Source organism: Bos grunniens, chromosome 14 (genome assembly GCF_055505025.1).
Source record: "Bos grunniens cultivar Pamir isolate PY7600 chromosome 14, Bosgru_T2T1.0, whole genome shotgun sequence".
Classification (NCBI taxonomy): domain Eukaryota; kingdom Metazoa; phylum Chordata; class Mammalia; order Artiodactyla; family Bovidae; genus Bos; species Bos grunniens.
In genome coordinates this window covers 46,932,975-46,960,654 of record NC_141178.1, presented here as the reverse complement: position 1 = coordinate 46,960,654, position 27,680 = coordinate 46,932,975, and the positions used below count along the sequence as shown (strand labels likewise).

Below are 27,680 nucleotides of genomic sequence, written 5' to 3'. Positions count from 1 at the left end.
CAAAGACATAAGAGACAAAAAGGGAAAATTTCTGAACTGATATATTTGTGTGTACAGCAAGGAGACAGTATAGTTTAATGGTTAAAAACATATACTCTGGAATCACACAGATCTGAGTCTGGGCGTGTGCTTAACACGTTCAAACCTCAACGGTCTTCTCTGAAGAGTGAAATGAGAGTGACAGCAGCAGTTCCTATGTGTTGAGTGTTTCTTGTATGACAGGCACGGTGTTATCCTCATTTAATCCTCAGAACAACGGTCACAAGGTAGGTACTATTACTGTCTGATCACAAATAAGGAAACTGACACAGAGATAGTTTTAGTTGCCTAAATATCTAGTAGAATTGACTTGTGGATTAAGCAGCTACCACAGCATCTGATACATATTAGCACTAATAGATGATACCTATAGATGGGATTGGATAGTTGGTATAATGTGTATAATTACTTTCTGCTTCATTTTGAAATGCATTTTTATAGGTTTTTCTCCCCTTTTCTTTTTCCCCAGTTTTACTGTATTACCATAATTGGTATACAAAAAGCCACACATAATTAATGTATTCAATCTTGTGAGTTTAGATACATGCATATACTTGTGTTACCATCACTAGAATCCAGGCAATAAACATATACATCACCTAGAAGTTTCCCTGTGTCCCTTTGTTGGTTTTTTTTTTTTTTTTTTAACAAACACAACATTAGATCTACCCCTACTAAAATTTTAAGTATAAAATGCCTTATTATAGTTACTATTATAATATGTAATACTTTGTCATTAACTATAGGTACTGTGTTGTACAGCAGACCTTTGAACTTACTCCTCTTGTATAACTGTAATTTTATACTCATTTTCAAACAGCAAATTTAAAATCCCAGAAACTGATCTTCCCTGTGACAAGAAATAAGCAATAGGTCCTCAAAAAAAAAGATTTTCTTGTGCTACTTCTTCTCTACCTAGAGTCACCATTAAACATCAAGGGACAGTTTTACTTTTAAAAGCTGTTTTTATGCTACTCTAAAATGGGTTGTCTCACCTCCAAACTTTTTATAGGTTTTGGGTTTTTTTTTGTATATTTTCGGGAGGGCATTTCACCACTTTCTCACCTATCATGGGGAAAGTACAGAGCAAACTTTATTTGGGGAGAATTTCTTTCATTGAAAAGGAAAAGCCTAAAAATAAATCTGAACAGTCCAAACATCCATAAGTGCTTTAAAAGCAAATATTAGGATCCCCATATTTATACACATCCAGAGATAGACATATTTTCCTTAAGTTTGGACAAGAGCCCAACTCTGGCAGTTTCTACAGTGATGAGAAAAAAAATAAATAAATGCACATGGAGCCATGATATAGTGAAACTCTTAGAAGCCTTACTGTTTCCTGCCAGATAAAATAAAAGTGAGCTGATTGGGAAAGAATTCCTAATAATGCCAGCATCATCAAGAAATAGGTTAAGATTTTAGAGTGAAATGAGGGCCAAAACAGATAATCGTGGGCTTATTATGTAAGTAATAATCTGTCCTCATGTTGTGGTTGTGGCCCATAAAACTTGATTCCTTTTTCTGGCAATAGGGATGAATGTGTGCTGACCCCCTCACAGTCTTCTTGTCTGGACCACCTTATGATGAGGGTCAGGAATTCATGGATAATGGGTGGGATCTGAGCTCAATCCAGAACATGAATCAGGGGCATGACTTTCTGCTCCAAACCTTGTCCTGGCCATGCTGCCATGGTGTGTGCATGTGCTAAGTCACTTCAGTAGTGTCCGACTCTTTGTGACCCCATGGACTGTAGCCTGCCAGGTTCCTCTGTCCATGGGATTTTCCAGGCAAGTATACTGGAGTGGATTGCCATTTTCTCTTCCAGGGGATCTTCCCAACCCAGGGCTCACACCCACGTCTCCTGCATTCAGTTCAGTTCAGTCGAGTCACTCAATCATGTCCAACTCTTTGTGACGCCATGGACTAAAGCATGCCAGGCTTCCCTGTCTATCACCAACTCCTGCACTGGCAGGCAGATTCTTTACTACTCCTGCATTGGCAGCCAGATTCTTTAGCATTGCACCACTGGGAAGTCCATGCTGCCATGGGGCTATAACCAAATGAGTTATCATAGGAAGCTGACAGCTCCAACACAGTATTTCCAGTTTCAAAGGATGTTGCATTTTGCTCATTGAACTCACACTTCTGAAAAGATAGCTCTTGTGAGGGCTGACATTCAGCAGGCGTGGATGGGAACCCTAGCCCTTCTTCTGCATATGATGTCCGAAAGTTACAGGTTAGTAAATATTTTGAATATCACCCTGAAAGACTGCATGGTACAACATAACCTGCTCATACAACATATCTATCAAAAGTCTGAAAGCAATATTAGATTTTAAAAAGATCAATCCAAAATTAGACATCCAGAATCTGATGTCTAAAATTGGCCTTGTTGTGTCCATCTAGATATGAGGTTTTAAATTTTTTGCTCAGCAGATGAATCTCCAGAGTTGCCAATTAAGTACTGATAAATGATTCTTACATGAAGGTATAGGCTTACACTGCTGAAGAAATGATTAAGTCAACCTTCTACAACCATAGGATCTACCTGCTTAAGGCAATCACTGAATCCAAACTTCACAGCCGTTTCAAAGTATGTATTCAGACATCACAGTTTTGAAAAACTTTCAATACATTTGCCAAGTGCCTTCCCCCCACAACCTTTTAATATTTGAACAGATTTAAAGGAAATCTAATCCATATGTTTCTGACTCATTTACACTTGAATCATAAATATATTATTATCTAAGAACCATTCAATATCCAATAGCTTTTTGTCACCTATAAAAGATAAAATTTTCAAACTTCTTCCCTTAAAAACAAACAAACAAAACACAACTTTGAGCAAACTAACATAGAAAATAGGTACAATTCTAGTTGAAAGTTTCTGTTTTGGGTTCATCTTAAACTTGGCAAAGGGTGCTCCTTACATGTTCCCTATTTGTTATGTTAACTTCAGAAGCATGCCAATTTTTCATTCTTCTACTATATAATTATTAACTTTAGTACCATTGTGGTTCCTGTTAATTCATTCCACACGTTGAATATTCTCTGGAGACCTTTATTTTTCAAGTATCTTTAAGCTTAGGTCATTTGGGGCTTAAGAAGTAAACGAAATGGTTTTTTTGTGGGGGGGAAATTTTGCTTTTTTTGGAATGTAATTTTTCAGCAAATAATTTCTTAAAAGGCATATACACTGTGTGATCCATAGCCAGCTCTGGATTATTTTTTCCTTCATTTTGAAAACAAACAAATAAAATTCCAGACAGCACAATCATTCTAGGAAAATCCTCCAAGGAGGCCAACAACCATTAATGCAGTGCTTGAATTTAAGGTGATTTGAATCAGAATCTGCTGTTTCCAATGCACTCGTGAATAAAGAGGATTGAAGGTCTGGGAACTTAAGAAACACTAGTATTACACATTACTGTATGACAGCCAAAAAGCTTTTATTTTTTTAGCAAATATTATTTTTTCACTTTCTCCAAAAAGTTCATCTTGTTTAATGCATTTCAGTAATGGCCATAGATATGTTTCTATTTCTCACTGAAAATATTTCTATTAATTGCTTCCATGTGTTGGTATCCATGCTGATGTAAAGCTGTCTTTGCTTGGAAGCACCCAGTTATTTACTTTGACATGACATTTTAAGGATTCTGTCTTTTCCTTACATTTATTTAAGGGCTTCATATACTTGATGTAGTTCAATTGCTATCAGATTTATAGATCTATCTTAAGAAATAAAATGGAGCCCAAGAATCTTCAGAAGAATAATTACATTTGGCCCCTTGAGATATTCCATGCATATTTATGTGATCTGGCAAGCGATCTCCCAATGCTTACTTATCATGAGGTATAATCAACACGACAGGAATATAAGAATATCCAAGCTCCATTAAACTATTTAATTTAAAATTTTAGAATTCATTTTTCCTTAAAAAAGGAAAACTATAAGCATTCAATATCCATGAAGGCTGCTTTTGATTTGGAGGTATATCAGAGGTTACTGGGCTTCCCAGGTGGCGCTAGCAGTAAAGAATCCATCTTCCAATGCAGGAGACATAAGAGATGCAGGTTTGATCCCTGGGTCAGGAAGATCCCCTGGAGAAGGAAATGGCAACTCACTCCAGTATTCTTGCCTGGAAAGTCCCATGGACACAACAGCCTGGTAGGTAACAGTCCATAAGGTCACAAAGAGTCAGACAAGACTAAAGTGACTAAGCATGCATGCACGTGCTTAGTAGAAGCACGTGTAGAACTTATTAGAATATTAAGTAAAAACAGTTCAGACTACATCTATATGACACACTCATGGTAGTCTCACAATATGTGAGTCTGCAGTAATTCATGGTAGATGCAAAATCAACGACATCACCAACTCAATGGATGTGAGTTTGAGCAAACTCACGGAGATGGTTAAGGACAAGGAAGCCTGGCATGCTGCAGTCCATGGGATCGCAGAGAGTCAGACATGACTGAGCAACTAAACAACAAAAAACAACATAGTCAAAAGAATGATTGGTGTGGGTGGCCTTGCTTTGGTAACCAAATGATTTGTTGCCCCCACCCACCCCCATTTCAAGCCTTTTCATCAGCTTATGCACTTGACTGACAGCATCTCAGGACTTCCTTTCTATTCTCCCACTTTCTCACCCTCACTGTTACAAGTAGGACATCCTCCTCCCTTCCACAGCTCCCACTGACAGAGACAGTAGTTTGGGATATATCCTTGCACTCATACAGAGGAAAGAGAGCTAATATTTTTGAAGAACTCAAAGCAATCGAGAAGGCTTTTGTTATCATTTTCCATGACTGATCCAAGTTGGAGAACACAGGAAACTTTCAGTAATGAATAAAATCCTAGGATCACAATGCCTTGCATTCCTAAGCATGCTTTGGTGAATCACCTACTCATTGACAACCTACATGGTGTAACTCACCTCTATGGCTTGGGTGTTCCAAAGAGACACAAAAGATTTTGTCAACTCCTTTTGTAGCCACATTGCTTAAACATGAATAGCATGTGTCAAAGAAAGAAACGCTAATACGAGCCATGCCAGGAATAGTCAATTCAACAATTAAATCAATTAGATTTTAGATTCCCGATCTTGTCTTAGAAATGAAAATTGCTCTTTGATTCCTACTTCAAGCTAGGAAAACAGAATAACATTTCGGCAGCAATGGACAGTATTAAGAAAGTCTCAAGCAGAAGCCAACTTCCTCAGAGTTGATATTTCAAGGCTTGTTCTTAAGGACCCATAGTCAAATGTTCAGACAATTTATGTTCTGAAATCCTGACTCTGCCATTGGTTTGGCTCACAGCCTAGGCATGTCACTTGGATACCAAAGGATCATGAAAAAGTACTATTGAAACGTTTGAAACTGTAGGGTGTTGGTGAAAGGGCTAGCCTGTACTCAGGCTTAGGTATGATTACAAACGTGGAAATAGGGGTACCTATGGTGGTTCATGGTATGACTAGGGGGAAGAAAGAGAGGGGAAGTAACAGAACGGATGACCAGGGGCCAGACTGAGATAAATTCTTTAAGCCATGCTCTTGAGTTTGTACTGTATTCTCATGGCCAAAGGGAGCCACTGACATGATTAAGGATGGGTTTGACAGTCATCTGGGCTTCCCTGATATCTCAGCTGGTAAAGAATCCACTGCAATGCAGGAGATGCTGGCTCAATTGCTGGGTCAGGAAGATCCGCTGGAGAAGGGATAGGCTACCCACTCCAGTATTCTTGGGTTTCCCTTGTGGCTCAGCTGGTAGAGAATCCGCCCACAATGCGGGAGACCTGGGTTTGATCCCTGGGTTGGGAAGATTCCCTGGAGAAGGGAAAGGCTACCCACTCCAGTACTCTGGCCTGGAGAATTCCATGGACTGTATTATAGTCCATGGAGTCTCAAAGAGAAGGACATGACTGAGCAAGTTTCACTTTCACTTTGACAGTCATTTAGAAAGCTCACTCTGGCTAAAAATAGTATATTATTGAAGTTTGAGGTCAACAGAAGCACTATGGACCTTAGACTGTAACTCAGCATTATTCTACCAGGCTCAACAAGGAGGCCACCACTTAACCAATACCTACATTTTAAATTCTGATAATTATAAAATAGAATAAGGCAGACAGTATTGCATGAGTTATTTTAATGGCAAAAAAAAAAAAAAAGCTTGAAAACTAAGTGCTTCCTCTATGCACTATCTTCTATGGTTACAAGAAGAGTACTGGAAACTTTTTACCACCTGATTAATCTTTAACACTGCTATTTCTATGTACCAAATTATCAAGTTTATACTAGGTGATAATAGATGTAAATTACTCCATCTTCTAGGTTAGCTTTGGGAATGAGACAAATTCATCAAATTCTGTATAAGATGTCCTTATGTGACAATGACTCTGAATAAAGTGCTAATGTCACTGAGAGATCAATTTCCTCTTATTCCAAATAAAATATTGTATGGAAGCAGTCTTTCCTTTGAATCAATTCAAAACCCATTCTTGGACCACTCAGCTCCTCTAACCCCCTATCGGCCTCACTAATCTTTCTTTAACTGTAGCTCCTGGAAGGGGCTACTGGAAAACTTGTTACGGTGGCCAGAAACAGAAGGAGCAGGAGAGAGACAACTTAAGGCACCAACTGAAAGATGGTCAAGTGGAGAAAGAGAGTCATTAATCTGCAACAGGGATTTTGTTCAGGGCAGAGAGAATTAAACTTGGCCCAAGCTGGGGAGAATAGTTGTTCTGTTATTGTTATTACTTCTGATTGTCATACATTCAATTTCCACTGAAAAAAAATATTTATTCCACTAGCCGCTCCATGGGACATGACTAATAAATAATACATGGAAACAATAACTCCATTTGGTACAATTTATTTCAGTGGGTCAAGGCACATTTTTATTGCTTGCTGTCGAGGACCTTGTGTTTAGAATGTGTTCATGTGTCTATTTATCAAGAGACAGGTACTGGTATTGGCGGAAGAGGGGGACTAACAGGAACTAATCAATTCCAATCCCGTGGTTTCTTTCGAGTTCTCCAGCTGCCAACGCGCAGGCTGCATTCAGCATTCAAGAGCCTAGGAAACCACAAGCCCGTAAAACCTGCTTTCCTCTTGCAGTTCTACATCCTGTAGAAGGACAGATTTCCCTGGTTTGGGGTACACCGTGACATTTGGTGGTGAGGAGGAGGTGGGGGCTGATGCTGGCCTTCAGAGAAAGCCTGGCACTGGTGACTGTTAAGCCAGCTGTCTGGCATCACATTACTTGGAAAACAACCCTTCATTTTTCACTCCCCTAAAGCTGGAGGGCGGTAATTCTTGGGCTCATTACCCTTGTCTGTAAAATACTGGAATGTGAGAATGTGCTGGAGTGGGTTTCAAAGCCGTCGGACTTTGTGGTCTTGGTATCTACTTGGGTGCCCAGCTCTGTGTTTTATAGAGCCCTCGTCTTGTGTGCTTTGTGGGCATCATGATGGATAAGCACTTTGCTGTGGCCAAAGCCCAGAGGACATGGAGTGACCAGACTATCAGGCTGTCATTAAAACTCCAATTGCATAGAGATAGTTCTAGGCTATATATTGTAAAAAATTTTTAAAGGGTATAAAAGATGGGTAGATATCTGTATATATAAATTTTATACATAATATTTGTAGGGGAGAATTTGGAAAGCTACACAACAGCCATGTAACAAATAGCTCCTTCTGAGTTCTGGGATTTGGGTTAGTTTTGCATGTGTTTATTGCCTGTTCTATTTTAAGAGAGCCAACTCTGGGTTTGAGTTCCACACACCGCTCCCCCCCTCCCCAAATAATAGCTGGAGACTTGGGATCTAAATCTCAGCTTTTCTATTTGCACAAATGGAAATAATAATAGTATCCACTACGAAATGAAATGAAACGAGGTTAGATATATAAAAAGCTCAGTTCAAGTCCAGGTTCACAAGAGGTACTCCATAAAGGTTGGTTATTGTTCATATAGTACTATTATGTTGGTGCTGTTGTTATTGGTACTATATACACATATATATATATATATATATTTGGTGAAACTAATTGAGGCATTTCCCCAGTTGTGATTTCCTGCTCATATGTGTATGTCGCTCTCAGACCCCTATGGGCCAGCATTGTCCCAGCAGCACTTCCCAAGAAGAGTGTACTGGTGGGTTCCAAGCCCACCTAGACCACTCACCAAGCTGACTTGGTCCATACTTTCTCTAAGAAAACCATATATTCATGTTTTTGCCTTAACTAAAATGAAAATAATCTTCAGACCATGGCTACTCACCAGGATTCTCTGAGTTCTCATAAATCATGAGGGTTGTATTAAATGTCACAACAACTTAATTGAAGAGTCCCATGAGAGAATTCCAGAGTGAACTTCTCACTCTTCTGATAAAGTTCCTCATCTTTCTGAAACAAGGAGAAATAGCCTCTAGTGCATGATTCTTATAACCTCAAAGATTCTGAAAAAAATAAAATAGGCAACAGATGAGAATTGCATTCTTGCAAACTATGCTTCATTAGGTTGCTGGAAGTCCTTACACTTTCACATGATTCAAAATTGAGGCATTTTGGAAAGGTTGTTGACATTTCAGATTTTGAACCTTTCCACAAAGTTCAAGATATTTTACCCGAATCTTGTCTATAAAGAACCCGCCTGCCAATGCAGGAGATGAAAGAGATGCGGGTTCGATCCCTGGGTTAGGAAGATCCCCCTGGAGGAGAGCATGGCAACCCACTCCAGTACTCTTGCCTGGAGAATCCCATGGACAGAGGAGCCTGGTGGGCTACAGTCCAAAGGGTCGCAAAGATTTGGACACAACTGAAGTAACTTAGCATGCACACCTCTCTATAAAGCCATGTAGACAAAGCTACATGCATTTCTCTAAGGGGAATTGATCTTATGTGAGAGCACTTTCCCATGGATGAGATTCCAAAAACCTCGGTCATGTCATCCAAGAAGCAGTTACCACATAGCTACAGACTGTGTAGCTATAGATGCCCCAGCTTCAACCCTGCACACACACTCAATGCTACATACACAGTAGGCCCAGATCCATAATAGTCTGTAACTCAGTGTCAGACGCAATCCAGAACCGAGAGTGCTAGTTGCTCAGCCATGTCTGACTCTTTGCAACTCCATGGACTATAGCACATGGACTATAGCATTATGGGCTCCTCTCTCCATGGGCTTATTCAGGTAAGAATACTGGAGTGGGTTGCCATTCCCTTCTCCAGGGAATCTTCCTGACCCACGGATCAAACCCAGGACTCCCACAGTGGCAGGTGGATTCTTTACCATCTGAGATACCAGGGAAGCCCAAACCAGATAAGGGCAGGATAATAACTCTCCAGCTGCACAGTCATGAGAACCAGTGTCCACAGAATCCTCTTGACTCCACATCCTTTTTCCCCCCATGGCAGTGGCCAGGGAATCCTGGTCCCAGTGAACAAGTCATGGCAGGATCCATCTGCACGGTCACCCATCATCTGGTGCAGAAACCTCACCTTCACCTTCTCTCTTGGACAGATGTTTCCCTGAGACGACTTTATATATCTTTCACTTAAAGTCAAATTGTGGAGGGAAACACCACATTCTTTAGAGAAGACTATCTAGACATGATCTGCATGCACGCTGAGTTGTTTCGGTTGTGTCTGACTTTGTGCAACCCCATGGCCTGTAGCGTGCCAGACTCCTCTGTCCATGGGATTCTCCAGGCAAGTATACTGGAGTGAGTTTCCATGACCTCGATGATCTCAAAATATTTTTGTGCCACTCTCAAGCTCCCCAGTCAAGAGTGACTTCTCCCTGGTTGGTCAGTGCAGTAAACATGACTCCAGCAGCTCCCCATACAACTTCACAGCCTGAGCTATTTGATAAGAAAATGAAAGTGAAAGTATCCCCATGGAAGATACGGTCCATGCAATTCGCCAGGCCAGAATGCTGGAGTGGGTAGCCTTTCCCTTCTCCAGGGGATCTTCCCAACCCAGGGATTGAACCCAGGTCTCCCACCCTGCAGGCAGATTCTTGACCAGGTGAGGCAGAAGGGAAGCATTTGATGGGAAATGGCCTCAAAATTACAGTGAGGGTGACAGGATGCTTGAAGCCTGATGTTGGAGGGCTCAGGCTTGTTCTTTGATGGAGACGGCTTCTGAGGGTACAATGGGGCAACCTGTGGAGCTTTGGGATCTTGAACTCCTGAATGTAAATGATATCCTGTGTCTGTGGACATCAGCTCAATCCTTTTAATCCTCAAGTCCTTAGATTTGATTCTGACAAGATCAGAGTAACAGGACATGGTCAGAAGCTTCATTATTCACTTCTAGGGCTCTCTTGAGGGAAGACCCATGTTGATGATCACAAAAATCAGAGAGTAGCAAAATAAATTAGATTTTTCAAATATTTAATAGGGAGAAACTTGTGGTAACAATAAATCAAGCAGTTAAATAAAGTAGTAGAGTGATTTGAAGTCTCTCTCAACACACATGCAGGCAAATGTACAAAGAATTGGCATAACACCAGAAATTTTTTTTCAAAAGCCCAAAGACTAGAAAAAGGACAGGTCTAGAATTACTGAAGTGTGATGCAGAAATTGAAAAATTAATAGAAGATGTTATAGAAACACAGAGTCAATGTTTCTGTTCACAAATTTTGACGTTTTGGCTGCTAATCCTATCATTCTGAACTTTGCTGTGTACATCTGTAGAATTAAAAACTAAGCTCCCAATTTTGTTTTTCTTCATTATTTGCCCTTCATTATAAACATATTTGACCACTTCCAATTTGCCTTGATTCATGGACCTAACTTTCCAGGTTCCTATGCAATATTGCTCTTTACAGCATCAGACCTTGCTTCTATCACCAGTCACATCCACAACTGGGTATTGTTTTTGCTTTGGCTCCATCCCTTCATTCTTTCTGGAGTTATTTCTCCAGTGATCTCCTGTAGTATATTGGGCACCTACCGACCTGGGGAGTTCCTCTTTCAGTATCCTATCATTTTGCCTTTTCATACTGTTCATGGGGTTCTCAAGGCAAGAATACTGAAGTGGTTTGCCATTCCCTTATCCAGTGGACCACATTCTGTCAGACTTCTCCACCATGACCCATCCGTCTTGGGTGGCCCCACATGGCATGGCTTAGTTTCATTGAGTTAGACAAGGCTGTGGTCCTAGTGTGACTAGATTGACTAGTTTTCTGTGATTATGGTTTCAGTGTGTCTGCCCTCTGATGCCCTCTTGCAACACCTACGGTCTTACTTGGGTTTCTCTTACCTTGGACGTGGGGTATCTCTTCACAGCCACTCCAGCAGAGCGCAGCCACTGCTCCTTGCCTTGGATGGGGGTATCTCCTCACGGCTGCCCTTCCTGATCTTGAACGTGAAGTAGCTCCTCTCAGCCCTCCTGCGCCTGTGCAGCCTCCGCTCCTTGGACGTGGGGTTGCTCCTCTAGGCTGCTGCCCCTGACCTCACCATGGGGTAGCTCTTCTCAGCCGCTGCCACTGACCTCGGGCGTGGGGTAGCTCCTCTCCACCACCACCCCTGAACTTGGGTAAGGGGAAGCTCCTCTTGGCCACCAAACAATGTTCAAACTACCACACAATGGCACTCATCTCACACGCTAGCAAAGTAATGTTCAAAATTCTCCAAGCCAGGCATCAGCAATATGTGAACCATGAACTTCCAGACGTTCAAGCTGATTTTAGAAAAGGCAGAGGAACCAGAGATCAAATTGCCAACATCCACTGGATCATCGAAAAAGCAAGAGAGTTCCAGAAAAACATCTATTTCTGCTTTATTGACTAAGCCAAAGCCTTTGACTGTGTGGATCACAATAAACTGTGGAAAATTCTGAAAGAGATGGGAATACCAGACCACCTGACCTGCCTCTTGAGAAACCTATATGCAGGTCAGGAAGCAACAGTTAGAACTGGACATGGAACAACAGACTGGTTCCAAATAGGAAAAGGAGTACATCAAGGCTGTATATTGTCACCCTGCTTATTTAACTTCTATGCAGAGTACATCATGAGAAATGCTGGACTGGAAGAAGCACAAGCTGGAATCAAGATTGCCAGGAGAAATATCAATAACCTCAGATATGCAGTTGACACCACCCTTATGGCAGAAAGTAAAGGGGAACTCAAAAGCCTCTTGATGAAAGTGAAAGAGGAGAGTGAAAAGTTTGGCTTAAAGTTCAACATTCAGAAACTAAGATCATGGCATCTGGTCCCATCACTTCATGGGAAATAGATGGGGAAACAGTGGAAGCAGTGTCAGACTTTATTTTTGGGGGCTCCAAAATCACTGCTGATGGTGACTGCAACCATGAAATTAAAAGACGCTTACTCCTTGGAAGGAAAGTTTTGACCAATCTAGACAGCATATTCAAAAGTAGAGACATTACTTTGTCAACAAGGTCCGTCTAGTCAAGGCTATGGTTTTTCCAGTGGTCATGTATGGATGTGAGAGTTGGACTGTGAAGAAAGCTGAGCGCTGAAGAATTGATGCTTTTGAACTGTGGTGTTGGAGAAGACTCTTGAGAGTCCCTTGGACTGCAAGGAGATCCAACCAGTCCATCCTAAAGGAGATCAGCCCTGGGTGTTCTTTGGAAGGACTGATGTTGAAGCTGAAACTCCAGTACTTTGGCCACCTCATGCGAAGAGTTGACTCATTGGAAAAGACTCTGATGCTGGGAGGGATTGGGGGCAGGAGGAGAAGGGGACGACAGAGGATGAGATGGCTGGATGGCATCACTGACTCGACAGATGTGAGTTTGAGTGAACTCAGGGAGTTGGTGATGGACAGGGAGGCCTGGGGTGCTGCGATTCATGGGGTCACAAATAGTCGGACACGACCGAGTGACTGAACTAAACTGATAAACATATTTTAAAATATTGAGAGACTGTTTTGCTCGGAGAGATTTAATCATAATATTGAGGTACCTGATCCATGCTGGGTGGCAATAACCCCATTCCTCCACCCATTCCTTCATGCAATAATGCATTCTTTCATTCTTATGCAGATTTTCAAGTACCTGCTGAGATGTAGAAGCTGAATTCCACTCCAAAATAATCTCACCCTCCTCCTTAAATCATCCCCTTCTCTGATGTCGACCATCTCTGCAATGGCAACCCTGTCCATCACTCTCTCCTTGCCTCTCTAAGCACCCCTTCCCAACACCATGACAAGCATCCTTGAAAATCTAAGTACTGGTTAAACTGCTGATCCCTGAATCAGGGATTCTCTGATTTTTCTTTGAATCCCTCATACAAAGAAGATACATGGTCAGAGTAAGTGTTTAATAAAAATGGAAGAGATGAACGAAAGAATGAAAGAATGAATGGTTCATCCTCTAATGTCTCTCATATTCACATTCTCTTTCTATCCCTGGGATCATAATTCAGGTATGTAATCTCTTCAAGCAGACCACTGAAGTCACCTAATGGACAGGGTCTCCATTTCTATTTCCTCTCCATGACCATCCATTCCTGGCACCCCTTCAAGCATGTTTCTCAACTCACTATGTCTCACGAAGCCTGAAGTCCTTATGGTGGCCTTCAGAGCCAACTCCATTTGGCTCCAATTTATCTTTTCAGCCCCACCTCCTGCTACATCCCATTAAATTCCTGCTTTATCCAGTCCAGATGACAAAAATGGCTTTGCCAGTGTTTGAATCTCTATCTCTATAATACTTCTGCCTGTGCACCCATGGCCACTCCATCTCATCCAACCGACTTTGAAGGCTTATTTATACAGTCTTATCAATTAGTAGTTTACTCTGTCCCCTCAAGGTAAATTTTACTTATAGCATTCATCACATTCTTTCTTATCTTTCAGATATTTGTGACCATATTTTATCTTCCACTACTAAATCATAATCTCATGATGGTGAGAATGTGTGTCTCATTTATGCTTTCCCCACAGTGTCCAGAAAATGCCTTATACATTTTAGGTACCTAATAAACAATTCTGAGTTGAACACAGAAATGCAATACGGTTCTTACTCTTGAAAGAATAAGGGAGAATATACATGAAAGAACACAGTATAGTGAAAGCCATCAACTTTGGGCCCTGGAGATATTTTCCTACTAACAAGAAAATGCAGATTTATACCACGTACTATCAATATGCCTGACACAGAGAATACAGGATCCTCCGTAGTCTAATACCTCCATCCTGATCATGGTACTAGCAGTCAAAAGTTAAACACACATATTATTGAGCATTTTCAATTGCTAGTGGACTTAAAGATCTCTTCTAAAGCCCTCATATCAAACATGAAGATGCTGAAGGAAGTCCAAGGAGGTTGATAATGTCCTTGTACATTTATTTTGTGCCAGATGCTGTGCTAAGTGCTTTATATGCAGTTTAACTTGAATCCTTACCACCCCATGAAGTGGGGACAGTTAATAGTCCACATTCCATAGGTTGGAATGAGGTTTGCAGAGGTTAATAACTTGCCCAAGTTACATAAAGCAAGGAGCAGGCAGAATCAGGGTTGCAATATACATTGTCTAACTTACACATATTCTTTATTATGTGGGTAATGCAATGCTTCCAAGATCTTTCCATGAGTTACAGGTAGGTATGAGATGACAGCTGCAAACTCCCAACATCTGTTTCCTGTCTCCTTCATTTATCACTTTCATTGGGATTTGCCTAGTAAATTTCACAGGTTTTAAGTGCTTAGGAAATGCAAATTAAAATCAAATAAACTTGTTTCATGCCCCTGAGTGGTAGGGGATACTCTTTATCTTTTGTGATCTTTTGTCTTCTGTGCTTTTCTCTGTTTGAAATTTTCTGTAATTGACATATACATACTTTGTTATGCTCAGTCTCTCAGTCGAGTCCAACTCTTTACAACCCCATGGGTTGTAGCCCACCAGGCTCCTCTGTCCTTGGGATTTTTCAGGCAAGAACACTGAAATGGGTTGCCTTTTCCTCCTCTGTGGGATCTTCCCAACCCAGTGATCAAACCTGCATCTCCTGCATTGGCAGGCAGATTCTGTACCACTGAGCCCAATATACATAATACTATATATAAAATAGATAACTAATAAGAATCTGCTATATAGTACAGGGAACTCTACTCAATACTCTGTAGTGGCCTATATGGAAAGAAAAAAAAGTCTTAAAAAAAAGAAGAGTGGATATATGTATGTGTGTGTGTGTATATATAAAAAACTGATCCTCTTTGCTGTATACCTGAAACACAGCATTGTAAATCAACTATACTACAATAAAAATTTGTTAAAGGCATAAATTTAAAAGTTGATATTTTATAATAACTATAAATGGAGTATAACTTTTAAAATTTGTGAATCACTATATTGTACGCCTGTAACTTACATAATATTATACACCACCCATACTTCAATTAAAAAAGAAAGAAAATTTTAATGAAAAAGCCTATGGCCAAAAATAAAACAAAATAAAGTAGGATTTATTATTCTTTAATACTAGAGAACCATTCTTTAGGGAAAGACCGTATCAAAAGCTTCTTGGTAGGCTCTATCAGAAATAACCCTTTTTAAGATAATTTTATACCAAGGCTCATCAAGGAACAGAATTTTAAATTTAGATAACGAGCTGGGAGAAAAGTGTATCAGAAGATGAGGAAAGATCAGTTATGTATTTGAGATAGAGAGAGTGGGTTGCTACTCTTATTCCCTTCACAGGCAGAGGCTGCCCTCTGCTGGAAGAAACAAGCCTTTACACCCCCTTATCTGTTGAACTGCAGAACTCTTGTTATCAGATGTGCTGCATAAAAGGTTGTAAGATACTAGGTGTAACGTTTACATTCATCATGAGAAAACTTTTACTGCTGTGGATCTGAAAGGCAGAATATGAGCTTCCGATTGGCGGATTTAGTCAACGAGGTGATTGTCATATACATCTTAAAAATCACATTTTTACTTTACAATGACCAAGTCTTATTTAATGGATGCCAGAGCCACTAGCCAAAGCACTTCTTCTACTCTCCTACTGGAAGGAAGTACCAAGTTCCCATCACAGGATAATGGTCCAGATTAAATTACATAAACAAAGCACCCAAACACAAAGCCAGGCACATAGTAATTGTTCAGCAAATTCAAGTTTTCCTTATTATCTTTATCTCCATCACAGTCATATCAAGGGCAGTGTATTAGTTTGCTAGCATGCCAAAACCAAATACTCAGACTGGGTCACTTAAACAGCAGACACAGTTTTGGAGGCTAAAAGCCCAAAATCAAGGCACCACTGGGGTTGGTTTCTGGAGAAACACCTCTACGTGACTTGCAGATGGCCACCTTCTCACTGTGTCTTCACGTGGCCTTTCCTCTGTGCATGTGTGAGGTAAGTAAGCTTTGGTATCTCTTCTTTGTGTAAAGATGTCAGTCCCGTTGGGTTAAGTTCCACTCTTACGACCTCACTTAACCTTAATTACCTCTGTAAACTGCCTACCTCCAGAGAGTCACGTTGAAGCTTGGGGCTTCAACATATGAACTTTGTTATTTAGTTGCTAAGTCATGTCCGACTCTTTGTGACCACATGGACTGCATCACCCCAGGCTTCCCTGTCCTTTACCATCTCCCAGAATTTGCTCAGACTCATGTCCATTGAGTCAGTGATGTCACCCAACCATCTTATCCTCTGTCACCCACTTCTCCTCCTGCCCTCAATCCTTCCCGGCATCAGGGTCTTTTCCAGTGAGTCAGCTCTTCCCATCAGGTGGCCAAAGGATTGGAGTTTCAGCTTCAGCATCAGTCTTTCCAATGAATATTCACGGTTGATTTCCTTTAGGATGGACTGATTGGATCTCCTTGATGCTTAAGGGATTCTCAAGAGTCTTCTACAGCACCACAGTTCAAAAACATCAATTCTTCAGTGCTCAGCCTTCTTTATGGTCCAACTCTCACATCCACACGATTACTGGAAAAAACCACAGCTTTGACTATATGGACCTTTGTCGACAAAGTGATATGAATTTTAGGAGAACACAATTCAGTCCATAGCAAGGAAGATAATGAAAACATTACTTGGGTACATCTTGGAATGTACAGACAGGCTGGTTGCTTGCCCTTCTGACATTCGTCATTTAGGTCTACAACTAGGTAGAATGAGCACTCAGGCATGATAAAATAACTTGAAAATCCCCTTGCCCAGTTGCCTGGATCTTCTAGCATGGAATTCACAGGCTAGCCTCCTACATTTCAAGATTTTCAATGAGGGCTGAAACAACTTATATTTAATACAAAAAGGAATTGAATAAATCTTAATTTAAGCTGAAGATTCAACAAGAAAACCCAGTCCTCAAAGCCATCTGACTAATGGAAGTCTCTTATTTTTCTGTGGTTTCATCTCACATCTTAAAGCCAGAATGGATTCTAGTGCTGACCAACTACAGAGCAGTCAGCCTGACCTTGTGTTGGAGTCACCAACACTTCAATGCTGCTGCTGCTAAGTCGATTCAGTTGTGTCCGACTCTGTGCGACCACATAGACAGCAGCCCACCAGGCTTCCCCGTCCCTGGGATTCTCCAGGCAAGAACACCGGAGTGGGTTGCCATTTCCTTCTCCAATGCATGAAAGTGAAAAGTGAAAGTGAAGTCACTCAGTCGTGTCCGACTCTTAGCGACCCCATGGACTGCAGCCCACCAGGCTCCTCCATCCATGGGATTTTCTAGGCAAAAGTACTGGAGTGGGGTGCCATTGCCTTCTCCTAGAACTGAAGCAACTCGGTTCTTAGAGGGAACTGCTTTACTTTGTACTGGAAATAAATGTTACCTTGTGCCCACAGAAGAATTTTTTGACCTCCCAAGTTGCTATTTCATTCACAAGTCCTTTAAGATCCAAGGCACTATTTGGCATAAGATAGTAACTACAGCTGGAGAAGGCAATGGCACCCCACTCCAGTACTCTTGCCTGGAAAATCCCATAGGCGGAGGAGCCTGGTAGGTTGCAGTCCATGGGGTGGCAAAGAGTCGGACACAACTGAAGCGACTTAGCAGCAGCAGCAGTAACTATAGCAGAAACACTGAACATGCTAAGATCTTTGAGGATTTAGTTTTAAAAAATTTTAAACTTGGGCTAGAGTGCTTGGGCCAGAACATCAACTTTCACTGGGCCCACCACCACATTTCTTTTCAAAGAATAACTCAGGAAAATGAAACAAAACATCAACATTTCTATTTTGCTTACAGAGATTTTAATTTTTCCTGTGCTTTGGAGGTAAGAAATCAATTAGGAAAAAAGAACAAATTAATACAAAGAAGACAGTGAAGCTCTTTGTTTGGAGCAATGGGTTATCTGGCCTCCTCCTTCCTTTACTATGGAAAATATTTCATCCTTTGACAAGTAAGTAGTCAAAGCTTGTTGCCATAGAGCGCTTTCCTTTTGGAAAACAAAAATCCTCGTGGTTTTAAAAATCTTCTTTGTCCCAAAATTATTCCCATCAGTTTTTTTAAAAATTAATTTATTTAATTGGAGGCTAGTTATCTTTACAATATTGTGGTGGTTTTTGCCATACATTGACGTGAATCAGCCACGGGTGAACATGTGTCCCCCCGTCCCAAACCCCCCTCACACTCCCCTCCCCATCCCATCCCTCTAGGTTGTCCCAGTGCACTGGCTTTGCGTGCCCTGTTTCATGCATCCAACTTGGACTGGTCATCTATTTCACATATGGCAATATACATGTTTCAATGACATTCTCTCAAATCATCCAACCCTCTCCTTCTCCCACAGAATCCAAAAGTCTGTTCTTTATGTCTGTGTCTCTTTTACTGTCTTGCATATAAGGGTCATTGTTACCATCTTTTTAAATTCCATATATATGCATTAATATACTGTATTGGTGTTTTTCTGACTTACTTCATCTGTATAATAGGCTCCAGTTTCATCCACCTCATTAGAACTGACTCAAATGTGTTCTTTTTAATAGCTGAGTAATATTCCATTGTGTATATGCACCACAACTTTCTTATCTGTTCATCTGCTGATGGACATCTAGGTTGCTTCCATGTCCTGGCTATTGTAAACAGTGCTGCAGTGAACACTGGGGTACACGTGTCTCTTTCAATTCTGGTTTCCTTGGTGTATATGCCCAGCAGTGGGATTGCTGGGTCATGTGACAGTTCTATTTCCAGTTTTTTAAGGAATCTCCACACTGTTCTCCATACTGGCTCTACTAGTTTGCATTCCCACCAACAGTGTAAGAGGGTTCCCTTTTCTCCACATTCTCTCCAACATTTATTGTTTGTAGACTTTTTGATAGCAGCCATTCTGACCGGCATGAGATGGTACCTCATTGTGGTTTTGATTTGCATTTCTCTGATAATGAGTGATGTTGAGCATGTTTTCATGTGTTTGTTAGCCATCTGTATGTCTTCTTTGGAGAAATGTCTGTTTAGTTCTTTGGCCCATTTTTTGATTGGGTCCTTTATTTTTCTGGTATTGAGCTGCTCGTATATTTTGAAGATTAATTCTTTGTCAGTTGCTTCATTTGCTATTATTTTCTCCCATTTTGAAGGCTGTCTTTTCATGGTTTTCGAGGGATAGCAGACACTTTAGTGGGATTCACAAGTGGCACCAGTGGTAAAGAACCTGCCTGCCAATGCAGGAGATGCAAGAAATGTGGGTTTGAATTCCTGGGTCAGGGAGATCCTCTGGAGAAGAAAATAGCTACCCACTCTAGTATTCTTGCCTGGAGAATACCATGGACAGAGGAGCCTGGCGGGCTACAGTCCATAGGGTTGCAAAGAGTCGGACTAAGGCGACTTACACACAGACTTCAGTAACTTCGTTTTTTCAGCAATCTGGAGGGACTTGCTAGTAATGAGACTTCTCAGCCAGGAAGCCAGACTCTTGCAGATCCAGCCTCAGACTCCCTTTTCAGACACCCCTGTCCTCCTCACCTTCTCCTCCCTCCCACCAACCAACCCACTGGTCCCTCAACATGCTGTTGTCATTACTGTCTTCAATCTCCATGCCTTTGCATAAATTGTTGCTTTTGTCTTAAACACTTCAACCTCCCTCTTATTTGCCTATCAAACTTGTAGTAATTTTACATTTTAGATTAAATCATCTGATCCTTTGGAACAGCTTCACGTTCATCCTTCACTACAGAATTCATTTTCATAGAACATATTTCTGGGACAGCACTTCTAATAATGAACAATAATGATTTCTTTACATAGTAACAGCTAGAATTTTTTTAGTATACAATATGGTAAGAACTCGGTTCTATGTTTTACGCATATTATTTCTACTCCTCTTATTAAATTGAACAGATGCAGAAACTGAGGCTTAGAGGCATTAAGTGATTTGCCTGAGATGACACAGGGTGTGGAGCTCAGATGTGAACCTATTTCCTTTCAGTTCACAAGCCACGTGATTTGTCACTACCTCACACCACTTTCTATTAACCATCTCCCAAGATGATCAGTTCCTTTATGTCAGGGTCACACGGAATTCCTTTTGGCAGTCTTAATGTAAAGCACAGTACGTTTTATCTAAGTGTTGTGTTAGAATGTAGGCTGAATGTATAAGTGGAAATTAATGAAGCACTGCAAAAGCTTTTTGAAATAAGCATTACATAGTAAGAACTCTACTTTCTAAGGTTGAGAAAGGAGGTTCTCCAAGGAGGTCTACAAGAACTACTCCTGTTCCAACCCCATATCCTCTCCTCCCATCCTCTTCCCTGCCTGTACCCTGTTCCCTGCACTTCAGTCTTTGCTGTTATCCAGTCGCTCAGGTGTGTCTGACTCTATGGGACCCCATGGACTGAGCACGTCAGGCCTCCCTGTCCATCACCAACTCCCAGAGCTTGCTCAAACTCATGTCCATTAAGTCAGTGATACCATCCAACCATCTCATCTTTTGTCATCCCCTTCTCTTCCTGACTTCAATCTCTCCCAGCATCAGTCTTTTCTAATGAGTCAGCTCTTTGTATCAGGTGACCAAAAGATTCACCATCAGTCCTTCCAATGAACATTCAGGATTGATTTCCTTTAGGATGGAGTGGTTGGATCTCCTTGCAGTCCAAGGGGCTCTCAAGAGTCTTCTCCAACACCACAGTTCAAAAGCATCAATTCTTCAGCCCTCAGCACTTCACTCTAGCAGAGCTGATTAATGCCTCCTTCCTCAGAACTGCCAGTGCAGCTGCCCAAGTTGCACTCACTATTCCCACCCCTCTTTCACCTTCCTCACCAAGCCCCTTCTCATTTTCACACATATAACCTGTGAAATCTAAACTCCCTGCCAATAACAGTTCTCTGGACTGATCAGACAAGGAGTACAGTAAGAATACTAAGCGCTGTAAAAGATCAACCCATGGGGCAGCAGTGAGGACTGGTCAGAGGTGAAGGCTCTAGAGTCAGACACACTTGAGTTCATTCAATGGTGCTGCCACTTTTTTGTTGCATCATTTTGGAAAAGTAGCTAAAGGTCTCTACATGTTATGGAACCACTGAGCAAAACCGCCTGCCTTGTCCAGGAACAATAATAACCGAATGCATGAGTCGTCTCACAACAAGAGGTTCCAACAAGGAACATGTTGCTGACACCAAAAACTAACTGGGAGAATTCGGGAGGGGCCAAAAAGAAGGGGACTCCAGCCCATAATAGTCCTTCCCAGTAACTCTCACACTAGAATCTATCTTGGCAGAGAGATGAATGCACCACCAGGAAGGACCCTGAGTCAGATCAAATATGCGTGCAAGCAAGATGACTGGACAGAAACAATCTGGAAAGTTAACCCTACTACCATAAAGCCTGAGACTGCAAGTCACCTAGCAAAGCAGATCTCCTGGGTCCCCTTACCCTGTTGCCTCTTTCCAATAAAGTCTTCTGCTTTGTCAGTATGTGTGTCTCCTCACAACTCATTTCCAAGTGTTAGATAAGAGCCCACTCTTGGGCCCTGGAAGGGTTCCGTCTTCCAGCAACATACAGGACAATTTTTTAAATCTACTCATCTTCTAGGGTAATTCTGAGAATTCATGCCTCTAAAGCTTAGGATTTTGTACAATATAAACGCTCAAGGAATATTAGCTAATATTATTAATAAAACAGAAAACTGTAACCTTTCATAGATGAGCGGTCTTGCCAAGGGCTTCTCTGGTGGCTCAGCAGTAAAGAACCTGCCTGCCAATGCAGAAGGCCTGGGTTCAATCCCTGAGTCAGGAAGATACCCTGGAGAAGGAAATAGCAACCCACTCCAGTATTCTGAGAAATTCCATTGAGAGAGGACCCTGGCGAGCTACAGTCCATGAGGTCACAAACAGCCAGACATGACTGAGGGAGCACGAGTGTGGTCTTACAGAAAGGAAAGGAAACCTCTCCAGATTTTGAGGCCCAACTTTCAGTGACCTGATGAGAAAAAGTAACTCCTGGGCTATATACATGGATGCAAGACTCACTGTCTTGCATACTCAGGTGGACTCATTGTCTATGAGTCTTTCCTAGAAAACACATTGAAATTTGGGATCAAAAACCAAAGACTATAGTCTTCCATCTAGTAAAACAGGTAACAACTCCACACCCTGTGATTTTTGGCAAAGAGATTGATTCAAGGGCAACAGTTCAGGAAAAACAGGCTATTTCCTGTTTTATGGAAATGGCTCATAAACACATGGGCTATACTCTTTGAACTCAAGTACGTCAGGCCTCCAGTGACTCGTGCTCACAGAAGTTCTTAATTGTGAGGCAAAGACACTTAACAAGTGTTGAGTTTTCGCGGAAAATTAATGACGATTTCTTTAGAGGTACAAAGAGGGAACATGGTAGGGGTGGGGAAGAGAGGAAAGAGCATACAACAAGGAGCAGACTTGTAGGACTGTTCAGAAGGCAAGCAAGTTCGTGTGCCCAACTCACAGTGAGGCCAAAGAACACCAAAATGTCAAGAGTTTGGAGCAGAGAAACGCTTACTGCAGGGCCCTGCAAGGAGATGGGTGGCTCATGTCTTAAAAAAAAAAACCTGAACTCCCCAAAAGCTTTCAGCAAAACCCCTTTCTAGGAAAGGTAAGGGAGGGGTGTGGTTAGTTGTTGAAAACCTCTTGGTGTCAGATCTTTTGTTCTTGAGGTCAGGTCATGGTTGGGTCAGAGTATTCCGGTAAACCTCCACCATAAAATGTTGTTCTCTGTTCTGAGAAGAAAGGGCAGAGTCCCAAGGCTCAACTTCCCTCTCCCAGGTCCAGGGCCTGGCTAAGACCTGGATAGGCTGCCTGGGAGTGATTGTTCAGCACCCAGTCAAGGTCCTTCTGCCACTGCCCAGGCCAACTCAAGAGGCAGATCTAAGTTGACGGCACCCTCAAAGCCAGCTCCCCAGACTCTACTCAGCCGGGATCACCAGGGAGCCAGGCGCTCAGGGCCTAGAGGGCCCTCAGGCTTTTCACTTAAACTGGGGAGAATCATTTGTATAGGATTAATAGGAACTAACACACAGTTGTAGCAAATACCAGTTAATTACCCCCTTTAGCTCACAATTAGCTCACAGCTGCCCCTCTTTATAAACAGCCCCCAAAACGGAGTGGGACCATAAGTAATAATATGCAATATCCTTGCAACTTCAGCTGGACCAATATTGAAATTTGAACGGAGAGGCTGAAGCTGGTGGAAACTGTTACTTTAACAGCACTGTCCGGTATACTTCAGTTGCTGAGGCCTCCATGGGCCTTGACCCACAGAAACTGCCGAAGCCATTAGGTCAAGGCTTAGGCCTGGCTAGCAGGCAGCCAGGCCGAGGGCTCTGGAGCTCTGCCGGACACACCCCCAGCCTGTCCCCAGGCCCCTCAGCTTACCTGCTGGCCTCTAGGCCTGGAGGGCTTCAGGAGAAGGCTGCAATCCACCTCACACCACACTCTCTGCCACGAGGACCACAGTGAAGCTGACTGTTAGTAGAGCTGATCCTCAAACCTCAGAGCTCAGGGTCTCGCGAGAACAGTGCTCAGGGTCTCGCGAGAACAGTGCTAAGCGTGTCCAGATAATGACTGCGTGGCCTGCTCTAGCCCTATTATAGAAAGGTAATAAGACCAACTGGCTTAATCTGTATTTCTTCTGCTGCTAATGAGCCATGTACTTCCTTTACCCTGGCCTATAGATTTCCCAACAACTTCTTTGACAAGTAAAGGAAACATTTTCCGTTTCTAAGTATCCCTCTGAACTAGAGGCTATGCCCCCAAACAATGGTTCCTTGGGGGGGTAAAAAAAAAAAACACAAAAAACCCTTTGTTGGAAGCAGTAGAGTGTGGTAGTCAAAGCAGGAGCTTGAAGTAAGATAGCAAGTTATTTCCATTTCAGACAGTAATTGCAGGGATTCAATGCAAATATCTATGAACCATCCTTAGCATGATGCTAACACTCAACATTTGGTAGCTATTTATAGAAGGAAGGAAAGAAGGAAAGAGAGGAAGAAAAAAGGATGGAAAGAAGAAGGGAAGGAGAGAAGGAAGAAAGGAATTTTTTAAGTAACCTAAATTATATTTGTGTTAGATTCTCAATGCCCTATTATAATACATCTACTTTATATTATCTATTTTTTGTTTTTTAATTGAAGTATAGTTGATTGACAATATCATGCCAATTTCTGATATACAGTGAAGTGATTCATATATATCTGTGTATGCATACATATAATTTTCAATCTTTTCCATTATATATTATTGTAAGATATTGAATCTAATTCCCTGTGCTATATAGTAAATCCTTGTTATCTATTTTACGTACAGTGGTGTATCTGTTAATCCCATACTCCTAATTTATCCCTCCCCCTTCCTCTTTAGTAACCATGAATTTGTTTTCTATATCTGTTTTAAATACTAAATAGAATGAGAAAATCCATCCATAGTCCATCCATTCCCAAACTTGTCTTGCTACTCTAGGGATTATCACAGGTGCCTGGATGTATCATATCATTAAACAGTTTTCATCCTAAAGGAGATTCCAGTTTTGGTTATAACCAATGGAAAATTCACCTCATTCTTCCCAGGGAGCAAGCAACTTGACCAAATTAAGCTGAGTCTGATTTTCTTTGTGAGCAATTCAAGCCTCATCTCAAGAAAGTTGCTGCTGCTGCTGCTAAGTCGCTTCAGTTGCGTCCGACTCTGTGTGACCCCATAGACGGCAGCCCACCAGCCTCCCCCGTCCCTGGGATTCTCCAGGAAAGAACACTGGAGTGGCTTGCCATTTCCTTCTCCAATGCATGAAAGTGAAAACTGAAAGTGAAGTCGCTCTGTTGTGCCCAACTGTTAGCAACCCCATGGACTGCAGCCTTCCAGGCTCCTTCGTCCATGGGATTTTCCAGGCAAGAGTACTGGAGTGGGGTGCCATTGCCTTCTCCATCAAGAAAGTTACTGTGTAGAAATTGCCGGAGAGTGCCAGAGATAGATCCTTTGGGTTCCCACCCTAGAAGTGAAAACACTGCAGGCCCCTCACTAGCAAGCATCTGACTGTGCTTGAGAATGAGCCACCTGTCCTGCTAGAAGAGTCGGCATCTGCGTCTCACGACTAATCTTAGGTAAGAAGAGAAGGTATTGAGAAAACTAGAATAAAATGGAACAAATTCACTTTCAGCATTTCCACCTTAGAGGAATTGCTGTACCTTTCTCTCCTCCTTCTTCCTCAACTGGAGTGAAAGCTCCTGAGGTTGGGGAGCAGATCTCTTGCTAAGTGCCCCAGGCAGCAAATGCTCAATAAAAGTTTATGGAATTGTTGAGTTGAATTTACTGTGACATTAAAACACAACCTTTCCCTGGTGTGGGAGTGCCTATTTCTGCTCGGTCTTCTGAAGGGATTATATTTGTCCACCTCTACTTTCCCTGACAGTAGTTGGGAAAAAGGCAAGTGAGTATTAAAGTGGCTAACTGTAGCTGCTGCTGCTGCTAAGTCGCTTCAGTGATATCCAGCTCTTTTCGACCCATGGACTGTAGCCTGCCAGGCTCCTCTGTCCATAGGATTCTCCAGACAAGGATACTGGAGTGGGTAGCCCTGCTCTCCTCCAGGGGATCTTCCCAATCCAGAGACTGAACCCGCATCTCTTACGTCTCCTGCATTGGCAGGCAGGCTCTTCACCACTGGTGCCACCTGGGAAGCCCCAAATTGGCTAAAAGCCCATCCTAATGAGAACGTCCAAACCATAAATAATGTGTTTGCTGGAAATGAATAAAAACAAGTTTTAAAAAGATGAATCATTGGTACTGTGTATAAAATCTTCTAGTCTCCAATCACTCTTAACTTCTAGAAATAATGGTATATGATATTCATAAATAGAGAATTCTTAGAAAACATATATTGAAAGGGCAAAACTTTTTAATATGCCCCACAACCTTCCCTAGTAACAGAGAAGAGGTGAACAGTGATGACATCAGTGTAGTTCTCATACCCAACCAGAATTTACAGACAGAGAGAGCTCTTGCTGAGTGTTAATGGTGAAATCCACATTAAGTCTAAACATGACATTAAAGACTCTGTAGGTTAAGGCATTCTCCCCAGGTAGAAAAAGTCTGCCAGGAGGAGAAAGGGTGTGTTCCAGAACACTTTGGTTTTGTGACTGCCACTCAGTTTAAAAAGATAATTATATTAGTAATAAAATTAATGCCCTTTCCGTTTCTTTTCAGAATCCCATCCAATCCTTTCTCCAAGGGGTAACCACCACTGTCAATTGAGTATTTATCATTTCTATGCACTTCTTTTACTTCTGCTACCTGGTGGGTATTGCCAAGCAACATAGAGCATTACTGTGCCTGTTCCAACTTTATATAAGTAGAATCCTGCTCTATGTTTCTGCAGGTTTTTTTTTTTTGCTGCATATCAAAAAAATGATTTATAAGTTTGCTATATTTATTTTCAAAACTTCTGATCATCAAAAGACCAGAGGTAAAAGGAATAAGCCTTAGATGGGGAGATGATAGTTGTAAAACTCATGAGTAATGATCACTACCCAGACACTAAGCTCACAACTTATGTCAGGTTGAAACTTGAGTCTCTAGCACGCCCTTTCCAGGCCTCTGGACAAATGCGCCCTACAGTGCTTCAAATAATAATGTCATTAGCTCTGGACCCACAGAGCCTTCCTGTCATATTACAGCTGCTCAGTGATGAGAACAGATCAGAAATCGAGATCAAGTTCAGACCGTTTGTTTGGAGACCACCCAGAAAAGATGTTGTCTGTGCCAAGAAACCCAACTTCTCCAACCCCAGCTAAATTAGACAAGCTAGATGATACCAAAGGAAAGAAAAAGAAACCAGGGATATGGTGAGTAATTGCTGGTGACTGATGAGCTTATAAAGGAAATCTTAAAAATCAAACTAAAAGGTCAGCTGAAGTGACAATCAGAGTCCTCGGCATCATGGAACATGAGGTCATGGGATGATCCACTGTAGTCACTAAACATGACCCCCCAGAAGATACTCTACTCCAACTCTGCTCTCCGGAACCTGTAAATATGACCTTACTAGGAAACAGTCTTTGCAGGTATGATTAAAGAACTCAAGACAGGATCATTCTGGATAATTTAGAAAGTGAAAGTGTTAGTCACTCACTCATCTCTGACTCTTTGTGACCCCCACGGATTGTAACCTGACTCTACGCAACCCCGTGGACTGTAGCCCGCCAGGCTCCTCTGTTCAGAGGATTCTCCAGGCAAGAATACTGTGATTGCC

General features: G+C 41.7%; 1 protein-coding gene and 1 long non-coding RNA gene across 3 annotated transcripts in view; one reads left to right on the top strand and one right to left on the bottom strand.

Annotated features, from left to right (window-relative positions):
- EYA1 (EYA transcriptional coactivator and phosphatase 1) overlaps positions 1–23,951 on the bottom strand; it is a 627,341-nt gene extending 603,390 nt beyond the window's left edge. The window contains exon 1 of one of the 2 annotated variants that reach the window (XM_086336569.1): positions 23,822–23,951. The gene's annotated coding sequence lies outside the window, so the exon portion shown is untranslated. The remainder of the gene's footprint in view (positions 1–23,821) is intronic. The other variant, XM_086336592.1, reaches the window with a different exon arrangement.
- On the top strand, positions 23,921–25,763 carry LOC147359367 (uncharacterized). Its single transcript, XR_015140752.1, has 2 exons — positions 23,921–24,043; positions 25,009–25,763. It is a non-coding gene; the product is annotated as an uncharacterized LOC147359367 (long non-coding RNA).
- Positions 25,764–27,680: the final 1,917 nt, after the last annotated feature.